Source organism: Mesocricetus auratus, unplaced genomic scaffold (assembly GCF_017639785.1).
Source record: "Mesocricetus auratus isolate SY011 unplaced genomic scaffold, BCM_Maur_2.0 Super-Scaffold_100026, whole genome shotgun sequence".
Taxonomy (NCBI): Eukaryota; Metazoa; Chordata; class Mammalia; order Rodentia; family Cricetidae; genus Mesocricetus; species Mesocricetus auratus.
In genome coordinates this window covers 27,429,141-27,450,515 of record NW_024429207.1, presented here as the reverse complement: position 1 = coordinate 27,450,515, position 21,375 = coordinate 27,429,141, and the positions used below count along the sequence as shown (strand labels likewise).

Sequence of the window (21,375 nt, the reverse complement as noted above, 5' to 3'; positions counted from 1 at the left end):
TTAGAAAAAACGAAGCAATCAATAGATCCTCCTCGAGCGGTGCCATACATCATCTAGCAACATTAAGTGCATTTCTTGAGTGTGGATGGACGCTGCTCCTTTTGCTTGTCTGCTCCTCACCTTCCTCCTGTCAGAAATAACCTGTGTGTCCCTGTGTGTTCTCACTGCAGAGGAGTGGAGGCGGTGTATGACCAAGGCAGGGCCTAGCATCCCTTATATGGGTCTCTTGACCTCATTTTCTTGTCTTCCTGTCCCTTTTTTTGGGACACTTATGCTGGAGAATGCCTCAGATCACCTGAGAGTATTTGAAAACTGGTGTTCTATCCGTCTGTCCTTGGACTCCACACACAAGCCCTGCTGACTTCAACCTGTAGAGTTAGTTTCTTGAGTCACAGGAATGCTGTGCCCGTGACTCTCAGTGCTTTGCTTTGGTGTTTCAGTCTGACTTGCTTCTCCAGTTCTGACTGGTAATAGCCTCTGCTACCCTATGGGGACAGACCAGTGAGCATCCACTGTGTATTCCTATGTGACTAGCATACTAGCGTTAGATATGGGAGGAGATTATGAACCAGTAAGAGAAATAGTCTTTGTGTCCAAGAAGCTCAGGGACTCCGTGGGGAGGAAAGGTTACCGAGTTCCACATGACTCAGACACCCAAGTGACAATGTTCAGTACCAGATCTGTGAGTTCCCCACTAGCTCCACGGACCTAGAGATCTGCTCTCCCACACAGACAGTTTGGCTCCCCTGGGGCGTAGTCAATCATACTCCTAAGGGTTTAGATGTTTAAAGATCTACACTCATCACAAAGAACAATTGTGGCCAAAAACTTGCTGGAAAATGTCATGATTTACCCGGGTTTTAAGCATGGGTCAATTTTAGGAAGTAATAAATGACATTTGATTCCAAAGAATGTTGTAGAGGCTGGTCTGGCTTGCTGGAGGATTCAGGCTAGGCAGGGCACCCGGGTAAGCACATAGAGAGAGGATGAGGCTGGTGGTGAAAACTCTCTTGTGTGCATTTGTGCGCGTGTGCCTGTGTACATGCTATTGTGTTTTGGGGCATCTTTTGATGATGGTGAGTTGTTGGTGGGAACTAGAAAAGCTTTCGATATGTTTTATGCCTCAAAATTAGTAAGTTAGTCTCTTGAAGTAGAAGAAAAACAAGCAAAATGGGTTAATTGCTAATATCTACATGCCTATTTAACTGATGAACCTTTACAGAGGGGGAAGAAAAGCCTGTTTTTAATTGACCAGACTGTTCTGGTCTGTACTTGAACATTTTTCTCTTTGCATATGAAATCCTGATGTAAAAACAAAACATCAGGGCACTCAGACATTCTTTTCTTTTTTGTGTCTTTTATTTTTTACTTGATAAGCAGTGGAAAATATAATTAATTGTTGTCTCTGCCCATGTGTGAATAGTCAGAGCTAACACACCGAGCACATGCAGAAGAGAACACTTCAGGGTGAGGTGCCTAATGTTACAAAGATCAGAAATCGTTTCTTGTGGGGGGAGCACTGGAATGATCTGCTGTAGTTTCAAGAGGCTGAAGGATAATTTCTTGCAAAAGGAAGAGTTGCATGCATGAGTGATGGGTGTGGTTCTCTGATGTACAGGAGGATGGAGAGTTGTCCCCAGTAGATGACGAGAAATGAAGCCCAAAGCATAGAAAACCTTACCTTCTCTTTCTCAATACATATACTATATGCAGTATTCTGTATTGCTATATATATTATAATTATCATATAAATATACAACATGTATTTATTTATATTTTAGTAAATCCAAGGGAAGAAATAGTTCAGATCTAGAAAGAAAGTAAGAAGAATTACTGGGCAGGACTCATGTAAATGTCAGTAACAAATGTCAACCCAACTTCTTGCCTCTTTCTACAAATCTCTGGACTTTGCTGTGGGACAGGTCTAAGCAATTGCTCTTTGTAGAGTCAGTGGCTATGTGTGATGGTTCATCATGATTGCCAATTTGGCTGGATTTATCATGGAAGCACACTTCTTGGTGTGTCTAGGAGGGTGTTTTCAGAAAGGCTTAATTAAGGAAGAGCCTCCTGAATGTGGGTGTGGCCTGTGGCTCTGGGATGAATACAAAGGAAAAACCAATCAAACTGGGACATCAATGGCTCTCTGCTTTCGAACTGGCAATGGAGTTTCTCTCCCACCACGGTGCCATCCGTCTATGATGGACTGTATCCCCTCATGCTGGGAACGAAAATAAACACATTCATCTCCTCTCCACAGGAATAGCCTTGGATTCTTTCTGATCAGTGGCCGGGGCTCTAAGAGTGGACAAAACCACCAGAGGTATATGCAATTCTTACTTTGCTGACCTGTGAATAAAACAGATGTTAATGCCACCTGCTCCTCCTTCACTCTAGGGTAGCTGTGATGGTAATATTTCCCATCCAGAAACAGAAGAACTGGAGACAAAGTAGCTTAGGGCAACCAGAAGTCTAGGCACAGCTTTCTCCCCCTTAGGGGAGTGAGGGAAACTCCCAGAACAGCATTTTACCTCCTGAGGAGGGACTTCGTTCTTTGCGGTGGCACTCATCCCCTGAACCATTCCCTGTTGAACATCCTCCTGGACCCGTCTGATGCGGATCTCAGGTCCTGACCTCCGTCGCTTCCTTCCTATGGGTGATTTCAGGCTCGTACAGTGCTCTGTGATTTTTTTAAAAGTCAGAATCATAATTTCCTTAGTAATGTGATCCTCTCAGCCATCCAGCAGGCGTTGGTTACAGCCGCTTTCAGAGAGCTATGTGTGTCACAACCATGCAGCTGTCTTGTAGACACAAGCTCACGGCTGCCCCTTTATTTTTCTTCACCCATTTGCCTATTTCCTCTTTGAGTTCAATTGTGGAAACTGAGTTTATCTAAATGTTAGTAGGTGGAAATGCCACATCCTTAACTTAATCTTGTGTGTGTGTGTGTGTGTGTGTGTGTGTGTGTGTGTTTTGCCAAAAGCCTGGATCACAAGGCTGAGAAATCTTCCTGGATCTGTAACAATCAAAGCTTTCTTTCTCCCTCCCCTCTCCTCCTCTTTCTCCTCCCATCCACACTTACATCATCAGACAGTTGGAAATGACGGGGCTGTGGGCGACTTCACAAGACATAGGAGGAGTTAGCCCTTCTCACGCCATTGTCCACAACTCAATCCCCGTGGTTCTTTCTAAAAAGCTTTTAGAGTTTTAATGAAAATACAATCACACCACTTCCTCCCTATCCTTCCTCCGACCACGTAGCATCCTCTTCTGACTGGTTAGCTCATTGTGGATGCTTGGCTTTTTGCTTGAATTTTCCGCTTTGCCTTAAAAAATTATTTCTGTTACTTTTGATATTAGAGTACAGTTGTATCATTTCCCCTTCCCTTCCTTCAAACCTTAAACCCTCCCATGTAACCCCACTTACTCTCTTTCAAACTGATACTTTTTCTTTAATTGTTGGTACACACACACACACCCTTTGATGTTTGTATAATCCTAATTGTATGTATATTTTCAGGGCCGGCTATTTGGTGTAAGGCAAAAAATAATAATTGGTATGTTCTTCCCTGGGAGACTATTTCATGAATGTGGGGCATCTTTCCATTTTTGAATGTCTGTTTCTTTCTTCAGAAATTTAAAGTTTCCAATGTAGAAACCCTTCACTGCCTACATTAGTCTGTTTTTTTCTAGATATTTTCTTTAAGACGATTGTGAATGGGAGTCTGTTCATTATCTTTCTCTGTCGGTTTTGTACGTGTATAGACTTATTTGAGTTCATTCCCTGTTCTGCCACATTGCTGAATTTATTTATAGTTTCTAGAAATTTTCTGGTAGAACCACACACACACACACACACACACACACACACAAGGGAAAGTTTGATTTTGTTTCCTATATATCCCTTTAAATCTCTTTTCTTGCCTTATTGCTCCAGTTAGTACTTGAACATAGTATTGAACAGGGGTAGGGGCAGTTGATACCCCTGTATCATTCCTGACTTCAGTGGGTTTGTTTCCAAGATTTTCTCTATTTTGGATGATGTTGTATGCAGGTTTCTCATATTTAGTTTTTATTTTGTTGAAGTATGTTTCTTATAGTTCTGCATTTGCTAGGAATATTTATCCTAAAATTACATTGAATTTTGTCAAGGATTTTTTTCATTTATTGTGATGATCCTGAGATTTTTGTCTTTATGTCCATTTATGCAGTTTATTACATTTGTTTACTTGTATATGTTTGAATCAATCTTGCATTCCAGAGAGAATACACATTTGATCATGGTAGGTAATCTTTTTTATTTATGTCTATATTCTTTTTGCATATATTTTATTCAGCACTTTTGAGCCTATGTTCATCAGAGATACTGGCTTTTAATATTCTGTTTTTGTTGTGTTTTTACCTGGTTTTGGTAATTAGGATGACATTGTCTTCGTAGGAGTTTGGGAATATTTCCTTCCTTCCTTCCTTCCTTAAGAAGGTTGGTTGTACACCTTTTTTGAAAGACTGGTAGAAATGCTGTGAATCCACTTAGTCCTGGACATTCTTTTTAAAGCTGGAAGGCCTTTTATTACTATTTATTGTTCTCATTCGTTACAGATCTGTTTAGGTTTTTGATTTCTTGATTTAATTTTGGTGCTTTGACTGAATATAGAAGATTTAATTTTGGTGGTTTGACTGAATATAGAAATTCATTCATTTCTTTTAGGTTTTCCAGCTTCATGGAATACGTTAAAATATATTCCCTTGTAATATTCTGAATTTCCTTGATATCTGTTAAGTTTCTCATTTCATTTATGACTCTCTTTCTTTCTTTTGGTTAGTTAGGCCAAGTACATGTCAATCAAGTTTATTTTCTCAGAGAACAAACTCTTAGATTTATTAATTTTTTGTATTGTTTTCTTTGTTTCTATTTCCTTAATTTCTGCTCTGAGTTTTGTTATTTCTTGCAAAATGGTTTTGGCATTGGTGTGTCCTTTCTTTTTCCACGTTTTGAGTTGTATCATTACGCCATTTATTTTTCTTCTTTCCAATTATTTAATGTAGGCACTTTGAGCTATACATTTCACTTGTCGTACAGTTTTCAATGTGACCCAGGCTAAATTTGAGGAGTTGAGGAAAGTGTGGGGGGTGGTGGGGGAGGTTTGCAGTCTCATGGGGCTTTACACTGGAGAAAGATTCATTGCTGACTAGTTTTATGTCAACTTTACACAGCTAGAGTCATCTGAGAGGAGAGAAGTTTGATTGAGAAAATGCCTCCATAGTATTAGGCTGTAGGCAAGCCTGTAGGGCACATTCTGAACAAGTGATTGGTGGGGGAGGGCCCTTCCATTGTGAGTGAGGCCATCCCTGGGCAGGTGATCCTGGATTCTATCAGAAAGCAGGCTAAGAGAGCCATGAGGAGCAAGCCCATAAGCAGCACCCCTCCATGGTCTCTGCATCAACTCCTGCCTACAGGTTCCTCCCTGCCTGAGTTCCTGTTCTGACTCTCTTTGATGATGACAGTGATGTAGGCCAATGAAACTGTTTCCCCTCAGGTGGCTTTTGGTCATGGAGTTTGATCACATCAGGGATCACACAGACTAACACAGATGCATGCTATCTGTCTTGGCAGAGAGACTGATGTTTCTGGTTTGCTTTGACACTAAATTTATGGCCACATGCAGAAACTGGACAAGAGTCTTCACTGTGAGCATACTGAATGTGTTCACTGTAGGTGTGTGTGGACACTTAACTTTTTTTCCCTTTATCTTGTTTTGTGCCTGTATCATTCAATTATTTTTCCTTATATATTAGAATTAGATATATTTTGATATGACCTAAGTATTTCAGAAAAAATGATGAACTATAATGCAAAATGTTTTATTCATTTTTGAAGAAGGGCTGAATTTCCATATTTTAAAAATCAGTAAATGAAGCGGTATAGAACGCCAAGACTTGCACTACTTCTTTCTTAGTCACCCAGACTCACCCAGTTTTCTTTTAAATTTTTATGCATAAGAATGCAGTTTAATTCATACACACACACACACACACACATCACAAATGGAAACATGTTCTACCCTTATTTATGTTGTGACATGGATGACTTTTAATATGGTTGTAGAGAGAAGATGGATTCCAGAGTGAATCTGTATTATTTGACATGGGCATGAAGTGGTTCTGACCAATGGGAGTAGAGAAACCTTCTCTGGGTAAGACTCAGAGAGAGCAAAGCCTTTCTCTGATCCAAGTACAAGTGTTTAGGAATGATTGACAGTATATATAGAAATTATCAACCACATTTTCCTCCTCTTGGGCGTCAGCAGCCTGAGACTGCTTCTCTAAAGACACTTCGTGCCAAGAGTAGCTAACCTGCCTCCTTGTTCAGCTGTATACAATAAACCCACCTCCTTGATTCAGATGTATAAAATAAACACAAAGTGATTCTGGGCACAGTTGGTGCCCTCCTTCAGAAAAATACAGCCTCCCTGGTCCTAGCTTTTCTATTTTTGTGTCTGTCCTTTCTTCATTCTGTTGTTGTCCAAGACTCCTAGACTAAGCCATGTGGAACACACACATGATTGTATCATTATTCATTGAATTGTCTTGAAATTCCTTGGTTGACTGGGTGAAACTCTGGTGGAGCTACTCAGTTCTCAGAACCCGTTTAATTAAGTGTATGTTACTTAGTTCTCACATCCCCACCTGCACAGGTTGGCAAAGTTTACTGATGAATTTTCTTCCAGATTCCCTTTCTTAGCATTCACCGTAATATTTATCCATTCCTGGCCTCCTTGTAGTAAGGCATTTGGTATTTTTAATTCTTCTGTATGATTAGCCCATTAGAAGATTCCAGAGACACTTGGCCTGAGCAGTGGGTGTTGTAGAATATTATTTTAAGATGTGTTACATTTGTCTATGTTGTGGAACATTTGTTTTAATGATGCAAAGATGTGTTGCATTATTTTATGTTGCATTTGTTTAACTCTAAGAAGCTGTGCTACGTTGCCTGTCTAAAACACATGATGGGCTAATCAAGAGCCGAATGACCAATAGTGAGACAGGAAAAAGGATAAGGCGGGGCTGGCAGGCAGAGAGAATAAATAGAAGAGATCTAGGTGAAGAAGGAGAAGCAAGAGAGAATAAGGAGAAGATGGAGGACGTCAGGGACATCATCCACCCATCCACAGAGTAAGATAATTTAAGAAAAGATGACTAGAAACAAGCCAAGCTAAGGTCTGGCATTTATAAGAACTAATAAGACTCTGTGTGCATTTATTTGGGAGCTGGGTGGTAAGTTCTCCCAAAGAGCTAAGAGTAAAAACAACTAAGAAAAAGTGGTCTTGAGTGGTGAACTGCTGCATGCGACTAGCCTTGCTTTGTTCCAGTGTGCTGAGGTGTTGTAAACTGTGCACCCCCATTCTCCATGATTTGAGAATTTAATTGGCTTCCTTAAGTTTTTACTAAGATGATTTAACTTGAAGTAGAGTTTTTATACATTTGACTGTATCAAAGTGTTAATTATTTTCCTTGTTGCAACAAGATATCCGACCAAAGCAACTGAAGGATGGGAAAGTTTATGGTTGCTTGCAGTTTGAGGGAGGTCCATCATGATGGGAAAAAGGCGCAGTGTGGCGGGAGTGTGAGACTTCTGGCTACATTGTACGCACAGTCAGGGAAAGAGCCATGGATTCCAGCATTAAGTTAGCTTTATACATTTTATTTAGCCTTGGTTCCCAGTTGATGGAATGCTGCTGCCCACAGTTAAAATGGGTTGATACACTTCAAATGAACCTAGTCTGGACAACCCCTCTTCAGAGTGCCCATAAACCAACCTGATATAGGTAATGCTGCACAGGCATATCCAGAAGCTTGCTTCCTAGGTGACTCTAGATTATTTAGGTTGACTGTGGATATTCACTCACAATCACTTCTGATGAGTAGCATATAAATGTACTAATGCCCTTGGACAGGAAGTTCCTGGTAGGGTTCCTTCTGCTCACCCCCTTCAGCTTACTTTAGCCCCTGCTAGGAAAGTCTTATTTTTAACCCTTCGTTCCAACTGCTAAAAACTCTTCCATCCCTTTGAAAGAGTTCAGATTTTACTAGTAAAGAGAAAAATGGACCAGAACCCTCTCCTCTGCTGTACTTGTACTGTGTAGTTGTATGTCAACATAACAACAGCTAAAGCCATCTCAGGAGGGAACCTCGCGAAAAATGTCTCCATAAGATCCAGCTGCAGACACTCTGTGGGGCATTTTCTGTGGTGGATGAGGGAAGGTTCAACCCATTGTGGGTAGAGCCATCCCTGGGCTGGTTGTCTTCGATTCTGTAAAAGGCTGAGTAAGCCATGTGGAGCAAACCAGTAAGTAAAACTCCTCCTTGACCCCTGCTAAGCTCCTGGCTCTAGGTGCCTGGCCTGTTGAATTCCTGTCCCAAATTATGAACAGTGTTGTGGAAGTGTAAGCAAAATAAACCCTTTTCTCCCTAAGTTGTTTTTGGTCATGGTGTTTCATCACAACAGTAGTAACCTTGATTAGGACAAATTGGTACCAGGAGTGAGGTATTGCCATGACAGACCTGAGCATCTTGTTTTTTAGGAAGATTGTGGAAGGACTTTGGAACTTCTGACTAGAAAACCTCTTGAGTGTTCAAAGCTGGGCAGATAAGAAAGAAAGGCAGATGATGAGTGTCTGGCTTGTGAAGTTCCAGTGAGTGGCCTGAGAGTTACATAAAGACTACCGGGCCACAGCGTATTATCGTTTGAGAATCTGGTGTCTGGTCAGCTGGAGTTGAATAGTCAGCCGTGATTAATGAGAACAGAACCACGGCTGTAAAACCTTTGCTTTTCTGGGACAATTGATGCTGGTCAGCTGGAGCTGAGAAATTAGTGGTGAATAATAAGAGAGCAGTATTGCTGAAGTGGAGTCTTCTGGGAAGTGTCTCCTCAGGGTCAGCACACAGAAGCTGTGTTTCAGAGACAACTGAGGTTGTACCTCCTCCCGGCACCTGAACTTGGTGGCGTAAGAGTTCCCAGTGGTACTGATTTTAAAGGCATGAAGGGGGTCATAGAGAGCAGCGGAGCTTGGCACTGCATGGTGGGTCTGGAGTTCTGAAGAGAGACCAGGAGAGGCTGTGGGTGAAAGCGCAGCCCGGTGTCAGCAGGAGACCCAGCCTTTTGGAGTTGCTAGTAACATGGAGTGGCGCTGACCTGAGCCTAGGAGACAGGTGGCCTGTGCTGCCCGGGTGGAGCCAGAGAAGTGCCCCGAGTCCATTGTAGGAGCCCAGACGACTGCGAGTGGATCGCCAGGCATTGGCTACTGCGTTATTTACACCCTTGGTGGCTGGTTTTTACTTCGTTCAGATTGTGCCGATGTTCCTGTTCTCCTCTTTGAAGTGAGAAAGCCATTTAATTTTGATTTTACAGAAGCCTACAGTTGGGAGACTTTGGATTTTAAAAGAAACTTTGGATGTTTTTTTTAAAATAGAGCCTGAGTTTTCAAAGTGTTTGAGTGGTTAAGATGTTTTTTTTTTAATGCTTTATAATACTTACATACTTTGTATTGTGACGTTGGTAATATGCGATCTCTAGTATAAAGTAGAAATACTGCTTTGTGTTTCATGTTGACAAGGGGTCAGTTGTGCTGAACAGTTTGGTGTCGATTTGACACAAGTTAAAGCTACCTGAGAGGAAGGAACCTCAATTAAGAAAATGCCTCCGTAAAATGGGGCTATCAACAAGCCTATAGGGTATTTTCCTAGTGATTGATGGGGAGGGCCCAGCTCATTGTGGGTGGCACCATCCCTTGGCTGGTGGTCCTGGGTTCTATAAGAAAGCAGACTGAGCAAGCCATGATGAGAAAACCAGTAAGCAGCACCCCTTCATGGTATCTGCATCGGCTCCTGTCTCCAGGTTCCTGCCCTGTTTGTGTTTCTGTCCTGACTTCTTTCACTGATGAATAACAATGTGGAAGTCTAAGCCAAATAAACTCTTTCCTCCCCATCACAGCAATAGTAGCCTGACTAGGACCACGTTCATCCTTTGAGTCTCTGAAAGATCCACTGTTTGGATAGCAGGACCTTTGCTGGACTAGGCAAATGTCCCCTTGAGACATCCTAGCCATTCTTGTTGCATCTTACTGTCAGTAAGTCTTTGTAATTTTCCCTGAACAGTCTCTACCTTGTTTCCCTCTTTATCACAGCCAGTGTGGATGCTGTCTCTCATTTTCTTTTTTTACTTCCAGGAAAGGCAAGCATTGCCAACATTGAGCTCACTTGGGAATTTTCAGTTTCTGCCCGTTCCCTGGACTCATTATTTTTTTCCTTGGAGATGTTCTCAATTAGGAACTCCCTAACTCAAGTCGGAAGGCTGGATGTAATACGGGCCCAGCCCTCTGACACTCCTGATTGTGATTCCTGTAACATTAGAAGGCCATGTGGGCTCTCTCCTTTGGTTTTCTCTCGTCTTGCCTGTGCTTTCCTGTATGTTATCAGAGTATCATTTTTGTTTTCTTTTGACTAAGGCTTTATTACAACATATTAATCCAAAACATTTAACAATAGAAATTAGGCATATACCTAGTTTCATTATTTTTTTAATCACATATGAATAACTTCTGGGTCTTTTGGTTAAGATTGAGTGTAAACAGCCATGTGTAAATTTCTTTATTGCCTTAGCCACCCCCCCAAAAAATTTAGGGTACTAGTGCTTTATTGAAGTGGTGGTTATAGCTTTAGATTCTGCTTCTCAGTCAATAATAGAGTTTCTGCCTTGCCTAGGGGAGGTGTATCTGTTGTGTGATTATCTGGGCCACCTTGGGTTATGCAACAGTAATGACATGTGGTTTTGCTGTGGGCTATACGATTGTTCAGGGGCTTATTGGGATAGGTACTGTAAGTGGCTCCTTTAAAATTGTTTCATTTATTCTGTATGTGCTCAAGTGCACTCCAGGGTAGAGGTCATAGGACAACTTGAGAGAGTTAGTTCTCTTCACCACATGGTTCCCAGGGATAAAACTCATCTCCTCCTCTGCTCACTGAGCCATCCCATAGGCCTGGCTGGTTTTTATATGTCCAACTTGCATAATTTCCTATTGGCCCAGAGTGCCACATAAAATATGCTCCATTGGAAAATGTTTCAAAGACAAACTTTAGGGCAAAATTGCACTGCATAGCGTAGCCAACCTTGTGACTGTCTTCCCAGGAAACCTTAATGTAATGGTCACAGACTTGTTTTGCATTTCCTAGTGCTGAAGTCATCCTGTTGGATTTTAGTGATTGAGCCTGAGATGGCTGAAAAGAGGGATGACAAGCAGATATTTTCTCCCAGTGTCCTGAAGCTTGGGCACAGCTGTGGTTTTAGCCATGAGCTGTATTTCTACTGACAACATGTCGCTCACGCTTTTGCGCTTCAGGCTGGTGCTAGGTGCTAAGATAGGAGAGGCAAGAGCAGAAACTGAAGCTGTAGCCTGCATCAAGGTAGAAGGGCTGTGTGTTAACGTGTGTGTGTGTGGGTGTGTGTGCATGTGTGTATGAGTGTGCTTGGGTGTGTGCCTGCCTGTGTGTGAATGTGAGAGTGTGCACATACGCATGTGTGTGAGGCTCTGTGAATGTGTGTGTGTGTGTGCATGTGTGCGAGTGTAGGTTAATGATGTGTGCCAAGGTATGGGTGTTTGCAGGGCAGAGAACAACCTCTGGTTTCAGTCCCCTTCTGCCACTCTTCAGTCTTTTGTTCCATGCTGCAAATGTAAGGCTAGCCGACCTTGAGTTTCCACTGTCTCCTCCTCCCATCCCATATCACCATAGGAACAGGATTATAGGCGTAAGCTGCCACATCTGGCTTCTTATGTAGGTTCTAGGGATAAACTCAGGTCCTCATGCCTTCAGCCCTATCTCTTCCCTTCCCTTCCCTTCCCTTCCCTTCCCTTCCCTTCCCTTCCCTTCCCTTCCCTTCCCTTCCCTTCCCTCCCCTCCCCTCCCCTCCCTCCCCTCCCCTCCCCTCCCCTCCCCTCCCCTTCCCTTCCCTTCCCTTCCCTTCCCTTCCCTTCCCTTCCCTTCCCTTCCCTTCCCTTCCCTTCCCTTCCCTTCCCATTCCTTCCCTCCCCTCCCCTCCCCTCTCCTTCACTCCCCTTCCCTTTCATTCCTCTCTTTTGTATTATTGTGAGCTCAGGGTGGTCTAAATTTACAATAGATCAAAGGATGACTTTGAACTCCTGATCCCTGTTGTCCACCTCCCAAGAAATGTGCTCCTACACCTGGTTTATGTGGTGCTACCCACTGAACTGTATCCCTAAAATCACTTTATTAGTCTGCTATGTCTCTTAATTATTTTCTTTAAAACCTGTATAGCTCTGTGGGTATGGATGTTTTTTTACATTAATTTAAAAGTTTAGAATGTCATTATATCTAGAGAAAAGTTGCAAACCAATTCTGGAATATTTCTGTATTTGCTTGACCCAGTTTCTACCACTGTTAACATCATCCAATAGCGTAGTAAATTTGTCATCCAACAGAGGCACACCGATGGCTCATGCTTATATAACACACACTATCAAGTAGCCAGTCTGGACTGTATTCAGACTTACCCTTCTTAATGCACATTTCCTTCTTGGATCCACATCCAGTATCCCCCCTTACCTTTGAGTCCCATGTCTCCTGTGGTAGCTCTTCACCCTGTGCCTTTTTCAAGCCTCTCACATATTTGAAAACGTCGCCAGCTTTGAGGGTTACCAGCCAGGTGTGTTCAGTAGGCTAACACTTGGGGTGTGTTAGCATTTCTCTCATGCTAAGCTTCTGCTGTGTGTTTGTAGAAGGAAGAGCACAGAGACAAAGAGAGCAAGATGCCGGCACATTCACTCATGTTGTTGCTGCTCCTGGCCCTCTTGCTGAGGGAGTGTTTGCCCAGTTCTTCACTCCAGAGTTGCTCTCCTCCCTGGTGTAGGCCCTGGCAGGGCATGGCAAGGAGAGTGCAAGGGCATACATTGAATGCATGCACATAGTTTGATGATATGGAATTCGTTCCCGCCCATTTTGTTCAGCTGTGCTCTTACATGTGCATATGATCTCTTGCTTCTGACTGTTTCACAACATTGCATGTGAGTATTGGTAAAATTTTAGTTTTCCTGTTCGTTTAGATTCAGATATCCACATTGTTTACCCCTCCCTCCCCCTTGCTTTGACTAACATCCCTCACAGATTTCCTAGAAAACCTCCCTGAGAGTTGATCCTGCATGGATGTACAATTCAATGTGGACTTTCTTCATCATTAGTCAAATTGGTTGGCCGGAGTATTTTGTCTTGAGATAGGATCTTAGTGGAGGTTGGCTTGAACTTGCCATGCAGTTGAAAATGACTTTGACCTTACCTGAGTACTGAGATACAGGTGAGTACCACCATGTTTGACCTATGCATTACTAGGGATATGATCTCTTGCATGCCAGGCAAGTACTCTACCAACTGAGCTACCCTGCCCCTCTGCAGGGGACATATTAGTTCTCAATTTGACTAAGCCTTAGTATCCAACCCATAGTAAAATGAAGGTCCTCATATCATTTCATGCCTGTCAATAATTTAGCATTCTCATTTCCCCTAGTCTATTTAGCACTTTATGTATTCTTGTTTTAAATTGCACTCTGTAATGAGAAACAGTAATGTTTGGATACTTCTCAGCCATTTTGTTTTCCCTTTTTTTCTGATTTCCCCATGTCCTTGATCTATGCTTTTCATTGATTTCCTTTATTTGTTTTCATATATTTTTCTTGGCTTTAGGTACTGTAAATATCCATGCCCATTCTATTATGTACACATTGCTGAGTTTTGATCATTTTTCACTTTTTAAATTTTGTGATGGTTTTCCTAAGTTGTCTTCCATTAAGAAGTCTTTTTTTTTTCCTCAACAGATCATAACAATACAGAAGTGCTCACCATGTCTCCATGCTGAGAAGGCTTTCCTAAATATGAGTTATCGTTACTATTTAATTTGACATCTTACTGGAGGTTATTCATTTTTCATGGCCTCCTTTGTTTTTTGTCCCTTCGCATTTCCGTTTCTTCTCTGCTTTCATTGGCTTGTGTGCAACCTTGCCTCTCTCTTCCTGAAGGACGTGGCTGTGTAACACAAGTGTACACCCACCTCCATTTATTGAGTGAAACTATGTTTTTGCTTTGCAGTTCCTCTGGCAATGACCAATGTAACTTAAAACCTATCTGTGTCAATATGAGTCAAGGTGAGTTTCTGGCTTTAGACAAAAACGCTTCTAACCATTAGAAAGATGTTAGCAATTCTTGTCAAGCTCTCAAATTACCTTGTAGTAAAAAGTCAAAACATGTTCTTTTATTTTTCAGCTTCACCCATAAGCTGTGTTTTTGTTAGCGTATCTTACATGCAAAGTGCAATCATGTTCAGTGTTCTGTTTGGAAACCTTTGTTCTTTAGGTGTTCCAATATAGTTTCCTTCGTTCTGAAGGTAAAAACGTTTTATTTTTTATAAGCATTACAGCGTATGCTTTCATGTTGCTGGTGACATGTCTAACTCCTGCTTTTCTGCCTATTATTGCCTCCTGTCTGCTCTTTATCTGGGTAATAATGGTGATGATCCAGAGACATGTGCAGTGTTTACCTGTACAGACACAGCTCTGCATAATGGTATACAGAGTCAGTATGAGCCTTCCCTGCTTTAAGGGGTGTTTGATTGTGACCGTGTCACTGAACATGTTAAGTAAATTTTCTATGACATGATGCATAGTGGTAAGACCGGTTCAAATACCTGTGAAAATATCATGCTACATAAGCCAGAGACACCAAGGTGCCAGCAGTAGGTGTTGACCCTTTAAGAACCCAAATATCCTGGGATTGCCTAGCAGACCCAAGTAACACTGTAGTGGTATTTGTATATCAGCCAATATTCTGATTCTGCTAATCTGTTGTCACTGAGCCACCTGCATTTAGACTTTATCACGAAATGTTTTCTGAGAAGAGGGATGTGAAATCGGGTCACGGACTAGCACTGGGATAGACCACACATAGGACAAAGTGGTCAGTTGTTTGTTCCGATTTCCATCAGCATAGTGCCAGATCCTAAGAGAGGGGTGACTCCCATCTATTTCTGGCCATCTGGCCTAGCAATGGGCACTGCTGATGTGTGCCTGCATTTGCTCCCCCAATGTATTTTATAACTTGTACATTGTATAAAAGCATAATGATAGAGCCTGTTTTCCTATTTTATAGGAATTTCTAGATGAAAGGTAAAAAAATGATGCATTTATTTCAGGTCAAGAGTTAAGAGTTGAGGGCTTGAAAAATGACTTAGTGATGAAGAGTCTTTGCCGCTCTTATAGAGGACCAGTGTTCAGGTCCCAGAGCCTACACATGGTGGCTCACAACCATGTGTGACTCCGTTCCCAAGAGACCTGATGTCCCCTTCTTGCCTCTGAGATCACACACTCATTTTCACACAGAGGTGTATAATACATCCCCTCATATGCACACAGAGGTGTGTAATATATACACTCATTTGCACAGATGTGTGTAATACATATACTCATACACACAGACATACACATACATTTTAAAAAGAAAGAAAGAAAAAGAAAGGAAGAACTCCAATTTGTAGAAGCAAACAAGTTAAGACTTCAGTAGAGACTCCACCTGCACAAATGAGAGGACCGCTTGTGGGGCAGGCAAGACACAGGTGTGTGAGCCATCACAGAGACTTCTAGCTGGCTTGCTATCAAGGCAGATGAGAGTTGACTTGTTCTCTATGAAGCAAACATGAAAACAATGGCAAGAATTCCCCATGTCTTTTCATTAGACCAAATTTGTATATGTGACAGAGTTAGTAATTTAAAGAAGTTACTTGCTCCTAATGTACAACAAAACCAGTGTTGGGCAACATATATCGATGTAGTAAGGCTGTGTAAGTTTCAGAAAGCTACTTTTTATGTTGAGATTTCTGTCATGTGTAGGATGATGAAGAACTCTGTCATCTATTGCACCGAGTTTAAAAGAAACAAAGTGAAACTCTGATGGGGATGAGTGATGTCTGTCTCAACCCAGGCTTAGACATTTGAACACTAAGAGGCCGAGTGGGAGTTCAGAAAGTGGACAGTGTATGCCTCAGACCTGGTTAGGACATCTGGAGAATCTACAGATTCCTGTACTTTCAGATGTTTGTTTTGTAATGATAATCCTTACTGCACACATTTTTACAAGACTTTTTTGTGGCAAAAATCAAAAGGTATTGTTTAAAAAATGGAGATTAAATTTTTTTTGTCTTGACAGGGGTTATTTGAAATTTGAGAACTTTGCTCATATAAACACTTGAGGATTTCTTTTTTCCAGTTATAAGAAATATTGGTTCAAACTGTATGTATTATGGAATATTCAGGTGCACCATCCAGTCATTCTGATTTTATCTTTATTAAAATTTTTATTTTATGTTTTATTATTTTAAACAAGTGTGAATTTTACATATCAACTGTGTTTAACATTACGTTTCTGTACATACATCGAGCACACACTTAATCAGCACTTTTTTTTCATTCCGTGACTCTCATCCCAGTTTCTAATCATCTCTAATCTTGTTCAGGCGGACATTTATGGCTTTCATGTAAGAGAATGGGCATGGCATGTTTGACATTCTGTGTCTGGCATATTTCTCCAGCATGATGGTCTGTAATTCCAATTATTTGGTTACAAACAAGAGACTTTTATTCTTATTTTTTAAAAATTGTACTTATTTGTGTGTGTGTGTATTTGTGTGAACACACTATTTTTGTATTTTGAGACAGGGTGTTACTATGTAGCACAGGATGACCTTGAATTTGTGAAGAGCCTCCTCCTTCAGGATAAGTACTGAGATTACAGGCTAGTAACACCATGTCTGTTTTTATTTTTCATTTTAATAACAGTCATTCTATCAAGAGTGTCATGATATATCACTATTGTTTAAATTTGCATTTTATTGATGGTCAATGATATTAAGCATTTTTCCTTTTAAATTTTTATTTAGCCTAAAAAGTAAGAATGTTCATTGCGGTACTTTCATATCTATGCATATGTACATATGCATAGATATGAAAAATACATATTCAGATTAATTTCATTTAATTTTCTCTCCCCACTGTCTCCTCTCATAACTCCTCTCCTCCTCTTCCTAGTTTTCCTTCCTTCTCCTAAATAGTCTTTTATTTTTGTGTCACAAATATTTCATAACCCTGTCTTGCTTCCTGCTTTCTTTAGACCCCTTCTCTCCTTTCATAGTCCTCCTCCTCTCTTTCTCCACATACACGCAAGCACACACACACGCACACACATGCACACACACGTATGCACATACGCATGCACAAATCTGGGAGATGAATATAAGAGAAAGCATGCAGTCTTTTTCTGAGTTTGGCTTTTTTCACCTAATTTAATGATTTCCATTTCTTTCAAATGTCGTAATTTCATTCTTGACAGCTGAATAAAATTCTATTGTGCATGAATAGCACAATTTTCTTTATCATTCCTATGCTTATGGCTATCTAGGCTGGTTCCATTTCCTGGCTACTATTAATAGCACCACAATAAACATGTTTGTGTAAGTGTTGCTGTGGTATGTTGATTTAGAATCTTTATGTGATGTATTCAGGAGTGACGGAGCTAGAGTGTGGAGCAGTTCTGTTTTGTAGTTTCTGATGGACTGATTTCCATAGCAGTTATACCAGGTATCTCTTTCTTCACATTCTCACGCGTAAACATTGTTTACTTGATCAAAGTCATCCTGATCAGGGTGAGGTGTAATCTGAAAGCAATTTGGACTTCTGCTTTAAGGATGTTGAACATGATTCATGTTTGTTGGCCATCTGTGTTTCTGCCTTTGAGAACTGTCAATCACTTCATTGGTTTATTTATTGGTTGTGTCATTTTTTTGTTGCTGTTTAATTTTTAGAGTTCTTTATAGATTCTGAATATTAATCCCCTCTCTGATGGCAAAAGTAATTCACCATCCTATAGTCTCTGCTCTTGCTTTGCTGACCGTTTTCTTTCCTGGCCAATGACCTTTAAATGCCCTGCAATTCCATTTCTTAATTCTTCAGGCTGTTCCTATGGTATTCAAGTTCTTTTCAGAGTGCCCTTGCTTATGTTTATGCATTCCAGTGTTTTTCCTGTTTTTCTCCAGGAGTTTCATGTTTTACACCAAAGCCTTTGATCCATTTTGAATAGGTTTTTCTGCAGAGATAGAAGTATGAATGCTGTGTCATTCTCTTCCACGTTAACATCTGATTTCCACATCACAGTTTTGTTGGAGAGCTTTTTGTTCGTTGAGTGCTTTGACACCCTTGATGAAAATCAAGCGGCTTGGAATGTATGTGTCTACTTTTGGGTCCTCTGTCATATCCTTTGGTCTCCATGTCCATTGCTTAGCAGCACCATCCCGCCTTTGTTGCTATGACTCTACGGTATGTAACTTCAGATTGGGCTTTGCGATGCCTCTAGAATTGTGCTTCTTGTTTATCATACATATGTGATCTCTTGTGCTTCCATCCCCACAGGAACATGGTTTCTTTCCCCATCTATCTCTGTAAAGAATGCTGTTGGCATTTTGAAGGCATTGCACTGACTCTGGAGAGAGTTAGTGGTGATAGAGCTATGTTCATAGTAGTCTGGGGATCTTTTTTTCAGCTACTGTCTTCTTTAAGTTTTCCTTGTGTAGGTTCTTTACCACCTTCTTTAGGTTTACTCTTGGATATTTCATGTTTTGAAGCTGTGATGAATAAAACCTCCCCCATCTCTTTATTGGAAAGTGTTATTGGAATGTAGAAAAGCTAATGATTTTCATATACTGGTGTGTTTTGCTAATTTGCCAAAAGTGTTTAGCAGCTTTCCGAGGTTTCTGGTGGACTCTATAGAGTGTTAAGTAGAGAATCATCATATCATGGAAAGTAGAGATAATCTGACTTCTTCCTTTTCTGTTGTATCCCTTTTCTCTCTCTTGTCTAATTGGCTTTGGATAAATCAATGAACTCTGTATTGAAAACGGACAGAGACCCAGGCCTAGTCCACAGCAACCCACGCCTAGTCCAGTTGTTAATGGAAATGCTTTCAGTTTCATTCACTTGTTACATTGTTGTCTCCAGGTTTGTTATATTTGGGTTTTGTTATGTTGAGATGTGTTTCTTTTCTGTTCTGAGTGTCCTGTTTATTATGAAGCCACGTTGAACCTTGTCCTAGTCTTTTCTCTATTAGTTAAAATGATCATGTGATTATTGTTGTGAAGTCCTTTGCGTCCTGTTCTATGTTCATTGACTTGTCTGTAGTGAATTCGTGGCATCCCAGAAATGAAACCCAGTTTGGTTGTGGTGTATGATTTTTCTTGCGTTCTTGAGTTCAACTTGCAAGAATTTCATTGAGGATTTTTGAGTTTATGTTCACCAGAGTTTAGTAGTGTAGAGTTTTCCTTCTCTATATTGTTTTGGTTTTGATAACACTCTAACTCCCTGTCATCGAGACACAGTGAGTTCCTTTTTGTTCATCTATTCTTTTTAAGAACTGGTTTCTTCCTTGTGCTGCTGTGATTGACACTTCTTTTCTTTCTTTGAGTATAGCTTTTCTTTAGTGCTTCTGCTGTGCTGGGTTGGTGGTCATCTGCTTTAGTTTGTGCTAGTCATGATGTGCCCTCATTTTTCCACCATTAAGGTGGGGGCCAAATCTGTGCTTGAATAAATGCAAAGATGCCCTCAGGGCAAGATTCCACTCATCTAAACTTCCAGGTTGTGAAAGGAAAATGCCTAGGGAACTCTGCTCTTAAATGTAACAGCAAACAAAAACTTCTGCAAACATTATTCAAGGGGCTCCATTCCAGGTAGGTAACCAAACTTGGCTGTATTGCATACTGCTTGTGGAACCTTCCTTCTCAGTTAAGGAAATCACTTAGGCCAGGAAATGAGTGGTAGAGCAGTTCCTGTGTGGAGACCCTGAGAGTTCCAGAGGCCCTGAGAGGCATTGCATGAAGTTGTGGAAGGGAAACCTGAGCTGTTTTGGAAATGTCAGAGATGTCAGGGCTGTGGAATATCTACCAAGGACAGCTGCACACAGGGAGTAGAACCAGCCTAAGAGGGATGCATCTTACAGGTGGCAAAGCTATAATGACAAGAGATATTTAAACCCTTTGATATTAGGCATGGAGTTTCAGGATTTGGAGTCTGCTTGCTGGGTTTCAGTTTTGCTTTGGTTCTCAATTTCTTCGCTATACCAGTTTATGTTGGAAGTATATAATTTCTTTTGGATTTTACAGTATGTTACAATTTAGAGGTTGACTTAAGTCTCAGAAGAGACTTTGTGATAGTGAGAGGCTATGGAAACTTTTGAAGTTGAGCCGAATGCATTTTATATTATGATACAGGCATGGGAGTTTGGGGTCAGGGAATAGAATATAGTGGTTTGGGCATTTGAATACTTGATCCCTAGTTGTTGGCTGCTTGGGGAAGGATTACGTGGTGTGACCTTGCTGAACGGAGTATGCCACTGGGTTTGGGCTTTGGTGTTTCAAAATCTTGGTGCCATTTTCAGTTTGTGAATAAAGATGTGAGCTCTGAGCTGTTGCCCCCACACCATGCCTGCATGCCTTCTGCCATTCTCCCTGCCATGGTGGCCATGGACACTTATCCCTCTGGAGCCTTGGTCATGGAGCTTTGTCACAGTGATAGAAAAGTTACTAAGAAAGAGATTATCTGATCCAAATTTTATGCTTTGCTCATGATCTTCACATCTATATTAATGAGAAGTATTTGGCTAGAGTTTTCTCATCATATCTTCGCTGTGTTTTAGAATTGGGGTTATTGCTGTCTTCATAAAATGAATCTGGCATCTTTCAAAGATGTCTCAGAACTGATTAAATTCCTTCTTAAACATTGGGTAGCAATTGTCAGTGAATCCATGCGAGCTTTCTCTTTTGTGAGAGAATGCAATTATCTTAACCCCAATAACTTCTCTGATATAAGGAAGCCTCCTCATGATTCTCCCTTTTCTTTAGATCATGTCCTTCAGAATTCTCTGTACCAGCTAACCCATCAAAGTTGGGAACTACGCACCCTGTTCCTTTTCTGTCCCTTTAGTGTCCATGGGCCCATAGTGATAATTTATTTCCTACTTCTGATATTAATGGCTCATGTCATTCCCCTTTTGTTCTTTGCCTAGCTAGAGGCTTTATAATTTTATTGATCTTTCCAAAGGACAAGCTTTTGGTTTTGATAATTTTTTCTGTTAAGTTTTTGTTTTTCATTTCATTGATTTTTTTTGCCCTAATTTTTACATTACCCTCTTTGGATTCAGTTTTTTTCTTTCTCTCCCTACCTCTTTACAGCTGAATCTTGGGTGAGTGATTTTTTTATAGAGACACTTTCCTCTTTTCCCTCC

The 21,375-nt window shown here is 40.9% G+C and overlaps 1 protein-coding gene across 3 annotated transcripts in view; it reads left to right on the top strand.

The window, feature by feature from the left end:
* Zmat4 (zinc finger matrin-type 4) overlaps positions 1 to 21,375 on the top strand; it is a 389,120-nt gene that overhangs the window by 82,312 nt on the left and 285,433 nt on the right. The window contains exon 1 of one of the 3 annotated variants that reach the window (XM_040731820.1): positions 7,096 to 7,170. The exons of the other annotated variants lie outside the window; for them this stretch is intronic. The gene's annotated coding sequence lies outside the window, so the exon portion shown is untranslated. Of the gene's footprint in view, positions 1 to 7,095; positions 7,171 to 21,375 lie in introns of those variants that run through there. 3 annotated transcript variants of the gene reach the window in all.